At 40.9% G+C, this 19,401-nt stretch overlaps 1 protein-coding gene across 5 annotated transcripts in view; it reads right to left on the bottom strand.

Moving 5' to 3' along the window:
- Nucleotides 1-19,401, bottom strand: part of LRRFIP1 (LRR binding FLII interacting protein 1) — a 100,100-nt gene that overhangs the window by 79,124 nt on the left and 1,575 nt on the right. Inside the window, exon 1 of one of the 5 annotated variants that reach the window (XM_056496087.1) lies at nt 10,537-10,555. The exons of the other annotated variants lie outside the window; for them this stretch is intronic. The gene's annotated coding sequence lies outside the window, so the exon portion shown is untranslated. Of the gene's footprint in view, nt 1-10,536; nt 10,556-19,401 lie in introns of those variants that run through there. 5 annotated transcript variants of the gene reach the window in all.

The raw sequence follows: 19,401 nt of genomic DNA, 5'->3' as shown, positions 1-19,401 counted from the left end.
CACAGTGACATTTAAACCCTTTGTGCTACAGGAGAGCATTATCATGAATTCAGCACAGTTCTTGTGCTTTTTTTATCTTTAAAATGTGTTCACTAAAGCACTCAAAGACCACTCCATTAGATTCACACTGCACTTTCCCCAGGCATTCTGAGTCCCAGCCTCCCAAGCAATGCTCCATCTACACATCACTGAGCTTTCCAGGAAACCATTTCCAAGAGAAACTGGAATAGAAACATTTGAGAAATTCTTTTTTTCATGACTTTAAAATGTACTTTAAAAACTAATTACTTTTTCTCCACTTTTCACCACCATCACCATCCACTGCTCAGACTGGAAATTATGAGAATCAACCTTTTAAACATGAACCTTTTCCCTCAGATACTCGTAAACAGGTTTTCTGTTTCATGGATGCAAACCTACAGGAGTAATTTCCTTCAAGCATTCAGAGAACACAAGATCAGGATCTCTGCAATGTTCACATCAGCCCTGATGTGACAAAGCCACAGTGGAGGGAGACCACTCCAAGGTCTCTCAATTGGCCCTTAACTGCATGGCCATGATGTTAAAAAAATGCAGACAACTACAGAGGTGGGGTTTTCAAGTCACTGAGAACTAGACATTCAAGAGAATATTTTCCCAGATCTGAGCCTTAGGCTTTTGATTTCAAACTCACTGGTAGGTGATAGGTTTCAAAGTGTTCATGCTGCTCCAGAGGACTCAGGGATGAAATGGTCTTAAGTAAAAAGTTACTAAGCTTTGTTAACACACAGGTATTTACAGAATACTGTATTTAAAAATGAACAGTGTCTTGATTTTTCCAAATCTAAACTTAAACTAACATCACCAACAGCCTATATAAAAATCTGAAATACCCACCAGCTACACCGTTAGTAAAGCAGGGTCTATCATTGTTTTAGTTTTGCAATTTTTAAAATCTAACATTTCAGTAAATTCAACCAGATGGGAACCACATGATACAGTGAATTTCTAACCCAGTTCTCCAGCAAAATCCTGGTTAATCCAGTCACAATCCCTTTACTCTCACCCCAACTGATAATTTGTTCATACACCTGAGCAGAGTGTTTATTACAAACAGAAAAATGACTAATTCATGAAAACAACCAACTGAAGTCACCCCCACCGCCTAAGAATCCACAGCCCTGGGAACAATGCAAGTTCAGCTCTACAGAGCAGAATCTATGGAGGAAAATTCTTAATGAACACTTGATTTCACCTGAAAGAATATTTTTATTCCCAGTTTCAGGGCTGGAAGTGATGAAAGCCACACAAGCTGCAAAAAGCTGCCCAGAGACACAGCAATGAATTCTTGCTTCCACCAGTAGAATGGGAGCATCCAAGACAAGAGCAAAATCTAAACTTCACTTCCTTTGAACAGAACTGAGACTCAGCCACACCAGACATAAACAGCTCAGCTGAACACAAGGGGCTTGAGGCTAAAATCTAGGAATGAACATCCTGTATTCTGATGATTAAGATATTAAAGTCATGTTTAAGCTTTAACTAAAGAAATGCCTCAGGAACAGGACCAAGAAGTTACAGTATCCCGAATTTTAGCACCTTCTTAGCTATGCCAATCAGAGGAAGTCATAAAATACTCTCCCTTTCTTGCTTCCACAGGATTTGTGGGGAGTAGGTGGTATTAACTTTTCATTAACAGGAAAAGCACTGAGAGTGCTCCCAAATCTGCCTGGAAGACTGAGATTACTGAGTGCAGAGATTACTGTTTGCACTTTTGGGCATCACAATATAAAGAGGATAAAAAGTTATTAGGAAGTGTCCAAAGAAGGCACCAACAAGCCTCCACCAGCAAACCACCCCCAGATTAACAGCTGAGTTTCTTTTCTGCATCTCTTCCATCCTAATTGTTATCACAGGCATCCAATTGCAGCAGCAATTCCTTATCAATAAAAACCTGACAGCTGCAGGTGAGAGTTTACAGATCCCACCAGTGACAGCCTAAGACATTAACTCCCTTCCAGTGTCTCATTTTAAGATTATTAAAAGTGCTCAGGTGACTAATTCATGCTTTCAGGCAGCCACAGATTGAGTCAGGAATTCTCTGTGTCAATGCTGAGATCTAAAGAGAAGCAACTGGAACACAAAAGGCAAAAAAACAACGTAAATTACCTAATTTGGCACAATTTTGGTTGCAAAATGTCAGCTGCTGGAAATTGTTCAAGCCCTCAGACAAACATTTCCTCTGAAATACTACTTAGGAACTGTCATCTCAGTGCCAGCACTGCCTTGCTCATTTCCAGAAATCTGCCTAAAACCTGGATGTTTGTGTTCAGAGAATTGATACTAATTTAAGAGGTCCCCGCCTAGTGCCTCAAACGGTCTAATTCTTTTAATTTCTAACGTGCTAGCAACAGGAGAGGTATTTTTCCATGTGCTCAGATATTTATACAGCCTTATTTTTGGTGTGGTGAGCTGCTTGAGGATTTATGTGCAACCTATGGCAGAGGAAAAGGAAAATATGCTGCACCATATATTCCCAGTAAGCTTTGGATGCCATCCTTCATATATTTAGATTCAGGCAGAAGCAACTTTATCTTAGTAAGATGAGGCTAAAAATTAGGTCTTGTTAACAAATCCAAGTTATTTTTCTTATTTCTATTTTGATTCTGCTTCCTTATTTCTTTTTTTTATTTCAGATGGAATTTGCCTTAAGATAATCCCATTCTGTATTTCCTTTGTCATATTTGTCTTGGCAAGATGTTGAAGGACAGGACATCAAGTTTCTACACTAATATCTGAATAAAACCAGAAATTCCAGAAAAATAAATCACTTTCCACAGCAGGAAAATCCCAAATAGTAAGCCACGATCATCATGACTTTTGGAAGGGAGGAAAAAAAAAAGAAAAAACTAAAACCAAATGACAACAAACCCCCAAGGAGTTAACTACAAAATAAATTTCACAGATTATGAGCTCGTTTTCATATCCAGCTTTCATGTGCAACCTGATAGACTGGACAACTCATGGCATCCACAGTGCATCCACAGGGATCATGAGCTGCTCTGTGTGATGGACTGAGCTCTGTGCAGATGGAGTCCATTAAAATAAGCACTGTGACAAAAAGGAAACCATTCACACGAGAGCAGAGCGCTGCAGCTGTCCACCAACTCCAAATAACTCTCATAACTCCCTCATGTAACACAGCCCTTCCTTATTTGTGCCTCCCTGCCTGGGAATGACTCTGGGCAAGATTCTCTCACTCTTCCCATCCAATGGGAAAAAGGATAGGGGGAGTAGATCATGCTCAAGCTTAATTTACCTTTCAAAACTTCAAAAATTCAAGCAGAGGTGCATGATATAAGTGTTGACCAGTCTTAAATTATCCAATATAATTATTAATTTTGATACACAAGGTGTATAACAATCCTATCTCCTCAAACTAGAAGTATCAACAAAACCCTTGCCAGACAGCTGCCACTATCTCTGTGAGGTCTTGTTTGTAAATCACAGCTCTGCTAGGGCCTATTAGTCCTCACCAACACAGCCACTTAATCTTTATTTACCTAACATGTAATTTCCCTTAATTATATTTGGAGAATATTTATAAGGTTATTAAAGTTAATTGTAAGACTCAGAGAGGTCTTTAGTCATAATTACCAGTACAAATCAAAGCTCTGAGTAATTTTTTGAAGGTTTTTTGTGTGTGTGTGTGTGGTTTTTTTCTTTTAAAGAATCAGTTTTATCATCTGTCATCCTGAACTGCCCAGGATGATGGAACTGCTTCACTCAGTACAATGAGCAGCTGAAACTGGTAAACATGAATATCTCTGTGGACAAGCTTTAGCATTCAACTATGAGTCTGCAACAGCCCTTTCAAAATTCACTTGGAGATGAAATGGGCTTTTGAGGAAGTGTTGGAAAGAATTGATGCTCTTCTCTTATGCTTTCATATAAATCTTTTTACTTCCACACCTGTTTGGAATGCCATGCTTCATAAATTTAAAATCAGGGATATATTTAGGCTCAGGCCTTGACTGGTATTTTGCAGCAATTAGGAAATCTGGTTTTTAGGGAAGGAGTGACACCTGAATGAGCATCAACTGTCTCAAAGGGAAAAGCAAGCACTGCCACCTTTGAGTAGGAAAAATAGGGGGGACTTGGAGCTGCCAAGCTGGGAGGCCACAGGGATGTCTCCAACAGGGGCTGGTTCAATTCTAGTTGTCACACACAGGTTTCCTGTCCCTCAAACTTCACTCTCACAGGCCATATGGGAACATTAATACTTGCATGTGCAGTATCTTCAGAGAGCCCTGCACAGAATCTGAACAGCAACAAGTGTGACAAGTCCCTCCCTTTTAGGTGTGCCAGTTCTTCAGCTCTCAGCTGTCATCTCCAATGTCTTTTTTGACAAAGCTCTGGCTTCACATGGCAAGTGACTGCAATATAATCTTGAAAAGAAATGACCTAAGCTTCCAGCCTTCCTGCATGGGAGAAAACCTCAGCCACAGCCAGAGCTCTCTATACAAGTTTTTTTCACTGTTTTACCACAAATTTTTACCAGAAGTAGGTGAACATGAGCATTCCCAGCCCATTCAAAGCTGTCATTTGCTTGCACACACTTCACAGGCCCAGATTGGTTGCTCTGAGGGTGGGGGGACAGATGGAAGGTGCTCTGAACTTTACCAGGATACTTTTCCAGCTCTTCTTCTCAAAAATTTCTTTGAGGTTACTGCTAAGCAAACATGGTCTAATGCTTCTGCAACTAGATTAAGAGAAGAGCCAGGATGCCAAAAATCTTGAATGTGAGGAAGTGACTCCAGTCCAAACACAGCAATGAAAGGTGCACTACATACAAAAACAGCCAGAACCATTAAGAATCTCTTGGCTTTTCCCCTCTGTTCTTTCACCTCATTCATAATTCCAACTGATTCTCTTCTCCAGAATTAACTATTTAAAGTTATATAGTTTGAACTTGCCAAACTTTGGGGACACACAGACACAACTTCTCAAATCTGCACTGGAAAAAAAGATGTATTAGAGGAGGAGGAGGAGAACTAACAAGCACAAAAGCTCATTTTCTCTAGATTTTAGTAATAAATTAGTCCTGCTTTTAAATGCATCCTTGTCTTCTAGAAGTGTCCTAATACAACACCCATTGCACAGGGAGCTTATACTCACAGAAAGTAGGTCCAGTCCAATTTCTGCTGAACTCAGGCTACGGTTTCAGAAGTGCAATTCCACCCAGTGTGATCACTTTATAATAGATTTCAGATGCTAGAGACCAGCACTAGATTAAAACCACCCTGACATGGAGATAGTGAAGCTGATCAACAGCAAGGTTAACTTTCCAGTCAATTCATCTCAATATTCCTTCAATTCTGGCTTCCTATCTTGCCAAATCCAGGCAGAAAAAGACAGGTCTTCTTCAAGAAACAAAAAAAGTATTTCCTGCTATGGTTTCAGTAATATCCAAGATGCTGAATCCAAAAAAAGCTGCCAACGACCTCTAATCTGTTTCAGAATGGAATTGAAAGTTAGCCAGCAAGCAGAAAAGCTCTGTGACACCTGAACCAGAGAGACTGAGACAGTTCACACTCTGACCTACTTCAGCCTGCTCAGTACATTTCCAGTGCTGAGGCAAAATCCAAACTCCAAGGGGGAAAAAAAAAAAAAAGGCAGCAGTTTTCCTGCACTGTGCATTCCCCAGGAGAGTTATTATTTTTCTTCTTCTAAGGGGTTTTAACTTTGCCATTTGGGTGCAAATGTGAGTCAGCAGCAGGAAGGGGAAGAAGACAGAACCTTAGGGTGACACCACTGCAGAGCCAGCATTGCTTCATCTCTCCAACAACAGGAAAAGTGAGAGAAGCAACTGCTTGGGAATAAAGGAAGGGGTATAAAGATGCACCATAACTGGGTTCTGATCTCATTCTTTACTGGTGCCCTGGATGAGCACACAGGATTGTGTCCCCTCCCTTAATTACGGCACAATTTCCAAGCAGCTGGTAAAATCAACACCAACAGTTGCTTTAAAAGATATTTTAAAGTGTAAGGACACCTCTCCCCTTTTTCTCTTCCCCTTTCCCCCCCCCCACAATTAATTAATTTTTCCTTTTTTCCTCTTTTGAATAAGTGTTACAGTTGCACAACATGGTATTTGACAGATTTTCCCAGAGTTCTCTGCCAGGATCGCTCTGCTCTCGGTTTGAATCCATGTCAAAGTGATGGCATTTCATTCTCCATTTCCATTCACACCATAACCCTTTCCCCTGGAATTTCCAGCTGTGGTAGAAAACTCCAACAGACAACAAAACAAACCGGGCTCTTTTTGTCTGCACTTCACTTAGGAGTACCCAAAAAGAAAGCTGAAACTTCTGGATTTGATGAGCTATGGAACATTCCATAATGGAGACAGCTGATGCCAGCATGGGATGCATGGAAGTGAGAAAGCAGAACATTATCTTCTAAAACCAGCAACATTAAATGGCATTCAAGCAAAACAAATGCAGACTGCTCTGACATCTGACTACTGAAGCATTCAGTGGCATTACCATAATTTTCTCTCATGCCCCTGAACTAGCCCATTTCTAAAATAAGCACTGACTGACAAATTTCTAGGAAGCTGTAAGTGTGTGGAGTTTGTTGGTTTTGTTTTGTCTTGGGATCTCATTTTTATGCAGCTTAATCTCACAGCATAAGCAACCAAGCAGGATGGGGAGATAAACCAACACAATGAAAAACTCCTTGCTGTGCTCAGATCCAGCCCCCACTTTGGATATCTTTTATTTAAGAGAGACCTTTACACTGAAAGTTTGATTTCATTTATTTTTTACGGGGGAAAAAAGGTATCATACTGAGCACTGCCAGCCATATAATCTTTCAAGGGATCCCATCTTCAATAGAACTTAAGAAAAAACAAGGACACTTTGAAGCCAACATCTCTATTGATTGAGTTGCACGGTGTCACACAGGGCAGTGGCACAGCCAGGCCCCTGAATGAACTCCTTTCAAGAGCCACAGAATTGCAGCATCTCATTAATGAAACAACACTCACGAGCAAGATTCATACATAAGTAATTGCTCCTGCTTCTCTGAGATATATAAAAAAAATTGAATTCAGCAGAATTAAGACCAGCAGCTGATAAGTAAGAGCACAGAAGTTGGCCAAGAGCCACCACTTTAGGGAATAAAAATATTTATTGCTGACTCCCACCCTGCCTAAGTATTTTCATGTACTATAAAAATAGGACTGGTTTAAAAACTATTGTGCAAGAAAAGCTATATCAAATAAATAACTCAACACAGAAGATTATCAACTAAGGCCATTATGTTAGATAAAAACAAATCTCATTTCTGTATTTCCCAATGTGCCCCCCTGCACAATCAGGTCACATTTCACAGAGAACCCCCTGAAACACTACAGAATTGGAAATTAAATCCATTTATACAATTGTCCTGGTTTGGCAGCATTAGGATGAATATTTCATCTCACTGCATCCTGTGGCTGCTTTTCTGTTGTACAACTGAGGAAAGAGCAAAGTGAAGGATGTGACAATAAATAAATCAATAAATCACATAACTGCTTTATTACCCCTTTTGAAAGCATGTATAATATTTTGAAGGAAACAATTCAATTTATGATATTCCCTTATTTGCCAAGGTACACTTTCCCTCTTTCCCCCAGTCTTCACCAGCTAGCAAATCCAGCCAGAGCAACCACTTACTGCATCTCAGATGGAATTCTGTCAAGCTTAGCACATTAAAGAGTACTAGAAGTGTGTTGCTTCTATATATAAACTGCCTGTCTGGTGAACAGTATGTCTGAATTATACAGCTTGCCAAATCCAAGTTCTCCTGGATGAGGGGAAAAAAAGGAAAAAAGTCCCCTTTTGGAGATATTTTCAAAGCACCAAAGCACCCCATAATATTCTCAAGGAGCAGGAGTGCTTTGAAAAAAAGCCATCACACCTACCACTTACACTTCATTATGGAGTTTCTTTAAGTTAGCAAAGCCTTTTGTAAAGAAGGTCATTCAAAGCAGAAGAAACCAAGATTTGAGGCCAGGAGTAGACAAAACCCTGCAGGAGTGACAGAGCTGCACCACTGCTGCCATCAGTGCAATTCTTTATTACCAACTGCTCCTCTGCTGCCTACCAGCATCACACCTTTCCTTCTCCCAGCTGGCCTCTGTTTTCTTCCCCTCTGCATCCCCATCTTTTCTTTTCCTAAATATTAAAAATACATCTGAGAAACCATCGTGCATTTACTCATAGAAGAGTGTGTGCTTTATGCCACAGTTTTCAGCAGTAACATGGCATAGGTATAAAACAGGCACAGCACAGTTCCCCTTGATCAAATTTATAAAACTCTTCAGGCCTTCCCAAGGTGACACTCAGACTTTTGGCAGCTGAGCAGGATTTCCTGCCATGCCCATGCTGTCGGTTCTTGGAACTTCCTGAAGTTTAATGTCAAAAACGCAAGTGGAATTAATTTTTCTAATGACTGCTGAAGGATTTTTAACCAGTCCAATTCCCAGAACTCCTGTTCTCTGTTTCAGCACGTGTCTCTTCAGCATTTGGGCAGCACTGACTGCTCAGCACAGCCTCACTCCTCACCTCATTTCTTTTAAAGTCTGTGACCAGACTGCATCATCAAACCAGGATACACAGACCCCACATTATCAGCTGCTATCAGCACTATTTAAACTCTTAGGGAGTCTAAATAATTTTTATTTTAATTCTGTTAAGCTCTCATTGCAACAGTTTTGATCCTCAATCCCACAGCTCATTGACAGCAGGAGAAAAATCAGTGTGTTGGAACACACTCATGGTAAGGCAGATGTCCAGAGCCTACTTCCAAAATTTAATATAAAAATGTCCAAAGAAGGGATAATGCTGTAGCAGCCACTCAGAAATGTGGACATTCAAGCCTGTTTGAGCACCCTGTAAAAAAATAAGTCCAAGACAACTTTTTAGTAGTGAAAAAGGTTTCATTTGCACTCAGTGGCATTTTCCTTTCCCAGCCCTGTATCTGAAAATAGATATTCTAGTTTTTCCTCATTTAAGAACCTTTTGCCCTGGAAAGGATTGACCTAAAATTCAAGATACTTAAAAAATAAATTACTATTTAGAGTTAAGTACTTTAATAAGTGGGAGTTCAAAGGAGAAACATTCAAGTTTCAGAACATAGGGTTCCATCTCCTTTTACACAGCACTTCCATTTCAAAAAGTGTTAAATACCTACAACTACATACATCTCACAGACAAAGTTTTTCCTCATGCCTTTTAGGCATATTTCTAATTTCTCTCACAAAAAGGCAGGGAGAAAAAACCTCTTCAAACAATTAATAACAATAAATCCTTAAAGGCACATCCCTACCTGACCTCGTGCAAATAAAAGACAAAATAAACTTTTACATGCAAACATTAAGATTCAAAACAGAAGATGACCTTTAGTGCACCCTTCCATGAGTGGAATGTTCTCATCCACAAGCAGATTTAATTAAATTTAGCTCTTTAGACTGATTAGAGTTAATAAAGCAATTTGTTAATAGACCGTTTTATTATGTTTACAATGTGTTGTTTTGTTGGGTATTGTGCAATGGTTACAAGCTGCAAGGGACTGGTTTTTCCACCCTCTCTGACTGCACTGATTTTATATAAAACCTAAAAGGGTCCAGAGTCATCACAAGCACTGGAGAAGACCAGAAGTGCAATACATAAAATATATTGCATAAGGGATCCTACAAGAGATGTCAGCAGGGGTGACTATTTTTATCTTGTATATAAAACAAGCCATGTTTCAAATTCATTATATGAGAGAAACTTCTGTTAAAAAAAAAAAATCAACATATAAAAGGGAATTATTGTAAAAATTGTGATTTTTCATGCCCCTCACTGCTGTATATTTCTGTTAAGCTCTGGAACACTTCTTTCTGTAACAAGTGTTTGGAGAGATCCAGGTGGGAAAGAGTTGCATGGAATTCTTCAAACTGGACTGTGTTTCTGGTTAATTAGATATTCTGCTACAGGAAATAGCCCACAGCTCTCCCTCAGGCTACCCACATTCTCAAGGGAAAGACAGAACCCTTCAAATTCTGAAAATTCTTCATTTGTAACATCCACCAAGGGAATCCCACAACCTGCTTGAGCAAATCATATAAAGGACAGTGTCTAAATTCAGAGAAACCACCTTAAAAAAGACAGAATTTTTTTGTTAGTACAGCTGGATGCTGCAGAGGATGGATAACAGCTTCCACTACATCATGCTGTACTGGATTTTCTGTCCTTCAAGCACAAATATCAAACTTCAAACATTTAGCAACGGCGCTGAAACCGTGGCTCTCCAGGAGAGGAGCCAAGTCCTGCACTCGGCTTGCAGAAAAAGCACACACAGGATATTTCACAGGGAATTAATTTCTTTTAAAAAAATCTCACTTTCCCAGCAATTTTAAGAGACCTATCAAAAAATAAATTAAAAAAAAAAAGTAAAAATAAAAACCACACTGTCCTCCATATTTCTCTACTGCAACCAGTTCAAAAATTGGTGAGATGGTCTTACCTGGCTGCTGGACAGGAGTCACCCTCTCATTCTGCTGTCATTCCACAAGCCTCTCCCTCCTGGGAGGAGGAATTCCCTGAGAGAGAGCCAGGACATGTCAGGAGAACTTGCCCAGAGTTCAGTGATGGCGCTGAACCACCCTTCAACTGGGATTAGGGCTAAAAAAACAGCATTGTTTGAGAAACGATTGGACAGCTTTTGCGTGGGGGTGGGACGGGATTACTGCCTCCAAACTGGGTCTGAGCAGTAATGGATTACCTGGAGAATCTGTGCCCTAACCCTCACACACCACTTAATTCAGTTTGAAATGTGCTACTGGGCTACACACACCTTGTCTAGGGGTACAGCAATGACCCTCACAGATATTTCACCGGAATTCTGGAAATCACAGAATGCCACTTGGAATGCACCCATGACACAAGGCAGCTCCTTCCTTTGCCTGCTCCATTTTTCCCCAGCAGATACAATTATAAATTGTATCCTCAGCCACACAATCTATTTAACACTCAAACTGTGCCAACCTGTAAGTTTAAGGTCAGGAGCAGCAGTGTTTGTAAAAGGGCAGAGTAACAAGAGGTGAGAGAATGGGATAGGCCAGCAGCAAAAGCTTAGCCCTAGGAGAATCACATTCTATTAGAGGAAATTACAATGAAACCCCAATTCCCTTCAGGTTTTCTACCAGTCCCTGAGGTGCAGCAATGAATCTTAGAAAGGTTATTCCTAAGGGGTTTATACCTGAGTGCTGTAATTCACAGAGCATCCAAGACTTTTTTTGAGTGATTTTATAGTGGGAAGACTAAAAGAGGAGCCTTGTGCAGCCAGCAGCACAGGCAGCAGCACACAAAGAAGCATCTCAAGATAATTAAAATCTCTAAGAAGCTTCTCTATGTTCTAACAGGTTCAGCCTCCCCTTAAAAAGTTTTTTGTAACAGCATTGCAAACACACTGATCTTTATTTTCTAATGCAAAATTTGTAGATTGGTTAGACAGAAAGTTCTGGGTTACCTCTTGAGTGAAAATTATTGCTAAGTTTGACAGGATGTGCTTGTTCCATCAGTGATACAAAAGCATTTCACCAGACATACAGAGAACCTTTCTTCACTTGCTCCAGTTCACCAAATAATGATTTTTTTTTCCCCAGGGTAATAAAACAAGAATGCACAAATATTTCTAAAAACACTGTGTAACTCTCTATAAATAAAACAGTGACATTCTCTACATATACCAACATTATCTCTTGTATCCACACTATTTCCCAGAGCCCCTGGATTCCTCTACAGTTCATGTAAAGGTTAGGTCACATCACTGTTCCAATGTACTCATTTCACATCGGGGCAGATTTCAATTTCATATGGAAGAGACAATGGAGCAGTGTGACCTCTGGGTGTCACAAAACATGTCCCAAAAGCCCACTTTCATTTTCAACAGATGTTGGTTCAACATATTTGTCAGTGTAAATCCTCTTAGAGCCAGGCAGCACACGCAGCAGAGGAAGCAAACCAAGAGCAACACACACATTTTTCATATGGGAGAAGGGACATTTTAAGGAAAACAACTTAGGAGAAATGCACAGCAAAGAAATAGGGGTTGTAGACAATCAAAAAATTGACTTGTTTCCTAAGAGCACATAAAGTTTTATCTACCAGTTTCCTGGTAATGCTGTTGAAAGAATTTCAAATTCGCAATCAGAGAGAAACAAAATGTAAATACAGATTTAAAAAAGAACAAAACCAAAGCAGTAGGCTGTTTCCTCTGTTGGTAGTCAGCAGAAGCAAATATTATTTCATGGGTTTGTGTGAAGACTGCAGCACTTTGGCACTGATAGAAACAGACATATCTCAACTATCTGACTCTGAGGCAACATGTGTTTTAAAAGGGAAAAAATGTGAAGCTCTAAGAGTCTGATAGGAGAGCAGAGCCCAGGGATTTTTCTGCATGTGAAGCACACCAAGAGCCTTTCCTTGCTCTCCTGTCATCCCAGCATGTTAGCTGATAAACACTCCATAATTAGAAGACCCAAGTGGGGATGCCTGAAATCCATCTGACCTGAGGGAATGAGTTTAAAAACCTGACCCAGCTTTTAGCGTGCCAGATCCTCCTGTATTCCATTTCTGCCTACTGGAAAGGGCTGGCAAAGGCAGACACAAGAGACAGACTCAACTAAACATGGTATTCAGTGGGATTAGAGAAAGGTTATTTTGGGACGTAGGAAGTACTCAAAAGAGGAGGGCAAAGGGAAAAAAAAGTAATATTAAATTTAAATCAGATGCTGGCAAAGGGAAAGGTCACAAGATACGCACAAGCAGAAACCAGGATGGAAGAAATATTACTCCTTTACATTCCCTATCTGAGCAGAGCATCTGTGTGACTGGGGGAATGGTCTGCAAAGAATCACCAGTGGGACAGAGGCATCACCACTTCACTGCAATATTATCAACACAAGTCACTGCTCAAACAGCTACACCAGCAAAAACACAAATAAACTCCTTTTGTGGAACTCTCTTCCAGTAAATTCAGCCATTCTGGGAGAGAGAAATCAATCTGACACTAATTACATCCAAAAACTGCAAGTAATGACATCATGGTAGGAAAACCCCAGCTCTGAGGAATCTATTTTTGAGGAAGCCAGTTGGAGATACCATCTTGCTATTTCTTTGACAGAAGTTTGGATACAAATTGAATATTCCACTCTCGTTCACAGAAACCTTCCAACAGCTAAAAGGAAAGGAAACTGCAGGCCTGAAATCCAACCACTGCCTTTGCATTTCTTCCCATGCCAAAGATAACAAGCACTCATACCTAATTACCAGGTATTAAAAATAGGAACATGGCCACCGTGGTGCACCTGGCCATTATGGCTTACCAAAGCCTCTGATTTCTTGTACAGCAACACATAACACAAAAATAAAATCTAAATATTGTCTCCAGGAGCATGGGAGCTCAGAAAGCCAGAAGGCACACGGTGTTTTTGCAAGCCTAATGTGAGGATTAAGCTGTGTGACAGAAGAAACTCCACTCTTGCAGAGAAATGCAGTGTGCAGGAAGGAGGAAGGGGAGGTGATAAACCAGCCAGGAGTAGAAGGAATAAGAAATGAAGAGGTTCCATCACTCCTCACCATACCTGAGATGGGAACACAGCTGGGATTTGGCACTTTCAGATCACTTTCCTTGTCTCCAGCTCAACTCTGAGAAGCTGCAGGAGTGTTTAGGTGGATAAACCCACGGCCCAAGCCAAGCTGGCTCACAGATGGGCGAAGCAGATGCCACTGAGCAAATCCGCCTCTCCTCCCATCACACCCAGGCTATTTCCTACTGAAAGCACACCTCAAAGCAATCAAATTCCCAGTTCTAGGTTAGACTTTTAATGAGCAATTAGGTCAGACACTCATTTGCCTTGGCATTGAACAGGATCTTAAATCCTTAGACTAATAAAAGTTATTTCAATGTATTCAGTGAAACTTTGAAGTCAGACTTAGTTACTCAGAGTTTTAGACCAGAGCTGTGCCCTTTATGTTCAAGTACATCCAACCCCCAAAACATCCATCCTTCCTCAACCCAGAAATAGATAGTTTTGTTAAAACTTGCACATTTTTATGTCTGAGATTAAAACCAACATCTTTTCAAATGGTTTGAAGACACACATCTCTCCTTTCACAATTCCACACCCTGAAGCAGCATGCAGTGAATCAGAACTTCACTTACAGGAAAACATGAAACATTGAGGGGATTGAGGAACAGAGCACGGAATTGCAGGCTGCATGCTCAAGTGCAAATCAAATCAATCTCAGGAGGATTCATTTAGCCAAGGACCCACCCATTTCTGCCCAGTTTTTGGTTGAGGCACACATCCACATCCCAAAACAAGCAACAGTTTTGGAAACAGCATTAGTCAGTTTGTGAGCATCTTCTCCTCTCTCAACACTCAAAATTCTCAGCTGGTTAGGCCATAAAAGTGCTCCTACCTCTGCTCATTGGGAAATGCTTCCCAAGGCTTGCCCTTCACACCTCATGCCACTTAGCTGAGCTTGCTTAAAGGCAGAATGAGAAATTATCCAAATAATAATGGGAAATGCCTTTGGTGCTGAGGTCTAGGTGAGGACACTTGTCAAACTCTCCCAGTGGGCAGAGTTCTGGCACATTCCTGCCAAAATCAAAGTGGTACTTCTTGTTATCCCAGAATTTGTAGCCTCTCTGCAGACCTTCAAAACTGTAAGTTTTGAACAGCATGACCAGAACTTCCACATCTTCATAGCAGAAAATGATGTCACGTGGTCATTCAGCTACCTGAAGTCCTTAGCACACTGCAAGCCCTGCAGAGCTCTTCCTGCATAGCTGAAACCATCACATGCCTTCCACTGAAGTACTGCTTTATTTAGCACTTACTGTGCCACAAGCTTTAATTTCAACAGCTAAACCTTCTACAGCCAGGCTTTTGAGAGTTGCCTTACTTGCAACCTACTACTTCTACACCAAGCCTGCTCATAAGGATGCTTTTGAAATATACTTTTGCTTGATGTAATGTTCTCATTTCAGTGCATGCACCAGTTTATTTTCCAAGCATTAGCCAGGAAAGATCTTCAGCTTAATTCTTGTTCAAATTTCTTCTGACAAGAAGCCCTTAAGCATTTTCCTCATCTTTACTGTGTGATGAAGCCCAAAATTCAGCTATTTTCTACTCTATGCAAGGCCAGCTGTGTCACTGGTGGATTCAGAGGTGCAAGAGCACCAGTTTTTAGGGAGCTTTTCCTGCTTCTGGTACTGAAGTAACCATTCACCCTCCCTTCTCTGGGGTTTAATACAAACCCTCAAAGCCACCTTTCTGAAGGAACATTTGGTTTACTGCAGTTCCTTAACCCCCTCCCCGCAACCATTCCAATGGGCAGCTTCTCCCCAAAAAGTATTTCAGCACCAGTGAGACAGCAGCTGATATTTCAGAGCTGCTATTTTAAGGATTGCCTACAAGTGCTCCAGTCTAGCTAGACAGATTCACTGCTCTTGGCAACCTGCTGACTTGACAGGAGGGACAAATAACCTCGCTTCACAAGCCCAAAATACTACGTGGATTATGGTCCTTGCAAGCAAAGGATGGAGGAAAAAAAAAAATCTATTAAAAAATCCCAGTGTTAAAAGCCTTGCAAGTACATTTGAGCTCCAACTTTATCCAGAAACAGGCCTGGAAAAACTTCCTTCTAGATGAGGTAATGATTAGTGTTACATCCTGTAGCCAAACTCAGCATCTGGGCTTACAAAGACAGAGGCTGGGCTTCCCATGCTGTTAATCCTACCAGTAGTCCCTTGCTTGGCTGAAACAGGAATCACAGCTCCTCAACAGCTGCTTCCTCAGACAGCAAGAGAACAGCTGAAGGGGACTCAGGCCAGGCATGGACACAAAAAAAGGCAATTAATTATTTCAAGTTGAGAGGCAGATTGTAAGACAGGCTCCAGTCACCCATTTAACCAAAACGAGGTGGGTCTTCAGATTTTTATCTCACTTCTTTAAATTGCTCCTTCACACATTCACTTTGGGAGAAACTGTAAGAGGCACCAACACCATTTGTTGGATATATGGATGTACAGCATAAGGGAAAAAAGGAGGGTTTGATGAAGAGCATATTTGCCACATAAAATCATCTCAAATTTGGAACAATTCCCCACGCCCTACTGGCAAGCATCGCCTACAAAGTCCTCCCTCCTTCCTATATTTAGGTCAGCCTGGCTGAGTCAAGAGCATCCCTTGCTTTCATAACTTTCTGTTCTAGAACAGAAAAGCCAGATTTTTTTTTTTTTTTTTTTTTTCAGATCATTTGTTTGGATCATACATTAACACTCATAAAGGCAGAAAGTAATGCAATAAAAAAATAAGTCAAGTACTGGTGCTAGATAAGCCAGGCTGTACCTAAAGGCTTCTCTTGGAACATTCACCCAGCTTACAAAAGCCTTCACACATCTGTAATGCCAAATACTGGTCAAAAAAGCTCCACCCCTACCCTAATGAGGCACCCGGATCTCTCTTCCCTAAGGGAGTATATCCTTAGGGAACACACTGCTTTAAATGCTCTGGTTTGCATAACAGTTCAATAAAGTTTATGTGCCTTGTGCTCCCATATACAAATAGCCAATCTGCTTGCTTTAGCTTCCATTTGTACCAAATTGTTTCCATCTCTATTTATGGAAGTCACCCAAACCGCTGTATAAAACAGAGTTTTCTCCCCCAAATTAATCCCTCAATTTAACAGATTCCACATTGAACCATCACAGCATCTTTTCACTAGTCCCTGAACTCCAACTCAGCCTATTGAAGTTACTTATTGAAGTGCCTTTTTATTGTAACTATTAAACCTAGCTGGCTGGTTTCATCTGCATTTTGAGCTTTTTCTAATTAGCAACACTTCCTGCTCCTTCATAGCAATATAACATCCCAATATTTTAATCATTAAGAACACAGGTCAATGCCCAAACTGATTACTTCAGTGAAATAATCAAATAGTATGGTCTATAAATGGATCTATGTTGCTAGTTTTTAAAAAACTAATAATTATGTATGTACAAAGATGCAGGTGACAGTTCCTGAAAGTGACATAAAGTGTACAAAGAGTGAAGGCACAACCCTTGCAACATTACTTCCTTTAACAATAAAAATAAATTATGCTGCTTGAATTACTAATTTCAAATTATTACCTAAAGAGCTCTGCTCTGTAAAATGGTGGCTGAAGATTTCTAGCACAGAGAGGACACAGGGCAGAATCGTTTTTCTGAGCAGTGTAACACACATCTGTTTGCAAAACTGTGGCAAAACAAGGTGTCAATTACTTTCCTAACACAGACAAGAAATTGACCATGTCCTTCCTCATTCAAGAAAATAAAAAACAGTAACCAAAATCATCTGCCTGTAAGAGAAATATCTCATTTACACAGCTCCTTGCTGGATTTGCAAAACTCCTGCTCGCAGAACAATTACTACTGCGACTAGCGGAGTGGAAGCTAGCAAAACAAAAAAAAATATTTCCCTAGAAACAATGTCTCAAGTAATCCCATCAAAGCCATCTAATCCAAGCAGGAAGGCAGCTCCTGGAAGGCTGAGCTGGGCAGGACTGTGCCTTCCCGAGCTCTGTCCGGACAGACGAGCGCGCAGCACGCGGCTCTGCTGGCACAGACCTTGAGCAGTATCAAACTGCTCGATTCTGCAAACACTGCTGGCATGTGCTCGCCGAGGGCAGTGAAACAGCCCAAAAGTTTCCACTGGCCTGAACACACAATCATCTACTGGCTCAAGGCGAGCCTGAAAGAGGAGAAGCTGATCATTGATCGGCTTCGCGGACGCCCGGGGAAAAGCAAGCTCAGCAGCACTGGCCAGGTGTGTGAACAGCAAATCCTGAGTGGCAGCCTGTGAGGCTGCTAGAAACCCAGAGCACCGTGTTTTGTGTAAATTATATTTACATATCTGCCATCCACTCAATTACCATGCCTGTCAAATCTGGTGGTACAGCACCACCCCTTCCTGATGGAAGTGATTTACAGGAACTGCACCTTCTACATTTGCCCTGAATAGGTCTGGACAAGGTGATAAACTACTTCAGAAACTGCCTTGAACATTAAAAATACTACTAATTAAAATGACTAATACTGCTACTAAACCCTTGGCACTACAAGATGCTTCACTCTCACAATTTCCTTCCTCTTGCTTAGTTACTTCCCCTCACGATTGCTCTCACTGCCCTCTTCACCACGCCAGGCTCTCTCCTGGCCTGTGCAAGACATCTCAGCTCCAAACCCAAACAGATTTACATTCAAATGGCAGGAGTTTTTCAAAAAGTCCTTGCAAGTCTTGCTGGCTTCTTATAGGAGGACATAGTAGAGTGAGAAGGGTGGGTTTGCCAAAATATTCTGACAACCACAAAATAAAAGGTACATCTGTGAACCAGTCTAGTTTGGATGCTCTCTTGGGCTTCCATATGGACACAGGGAAAATGAGACTCTAGGATCTGCAAATAACTTGCCAGCACCTCTGGCTTCTGGATAACAAAGGACCAAAGCAAAGACAGGAGTGAAAATCTATGTGCAAAAGCAACATCGGTTTTTTTTGTCTAAACACCTGTGAGGAAGGCTGGAAGAGCCAAAATATCAGTAACCCTCACACCTTCTCAACATGCAGGCTCTCAACACCCTTGCTAAAGAGAGAAAAAAGGCTTAGTTGACATATTTTAAGACTGGAGCGTACAGAAGGAGTCTTCTGGGATCCTTTGTGTGGAGAACAGGCAGTTAAACAACAAAACAATTAAAGTGCTCCAAGACAGAGCAATGCAAATAGATAAAATAATATGGGAAAATGCTGAACCTTGAACTTGGCAGTTCACAGTTTTAGCACTCAAGGGAAAAGATAAAAGACATGCTTGTGTTGGGCTTCTTGAGCAAATGGAGTTGTCTTTTAAACAAACCCCAGGAGAAGGAAGAAAAAAAAAAAAAGCCACAAACCACCACAATATTTGAGTCCTCAAACCACTACACAGTGCAGTGAAAAGCAGATCTAAGATAAGGAAAAGAGAAAGTGGGAGAAAAACGTGCAACAAAAAAAAAAGCAGCTGGGTTCCTTGTTAGACCTTGATGTCTTCCTTGATCAAATGACAAATGACACAGTTGTGGAATTCAAACCCTCATCCCAGAACAATTCTTAGGATATCATCATGACTCTAACAGACAGCACAATCACTCTTACTTGCTATCTCATGTCCAGAACACAAGACATTCTTGCCCTCCTGCCTCAAACTCCATCCTTAGGAGCCTTCTCATTGCCCTGTCACAAAAACCTGCCTTCAGAGGACACACTGAATCACTCACACAAAACTCAGCCTACTGAACACATTCCAA

The sequence above is a fragment of the Oenanthe melanoleuca genome, chromosome 7 (genome assembly GCF_029582105.1).
Source record: "Oenanthe melanoleuca isolate GR-GAL-2019-014 chromosome 7, OMel1.0, whole genome shotgun sequence".
NCBI lineage: Eukaryota > Metazoa > Chordata > Aves > Passeriformes > Muscicapidae > Oenanthe > Oenanthe melanoleuca.
Note: the sequence above shows the minus strand (reverse complement) of the source record. Positions and strands in the feature narration are given on the sequence as shown.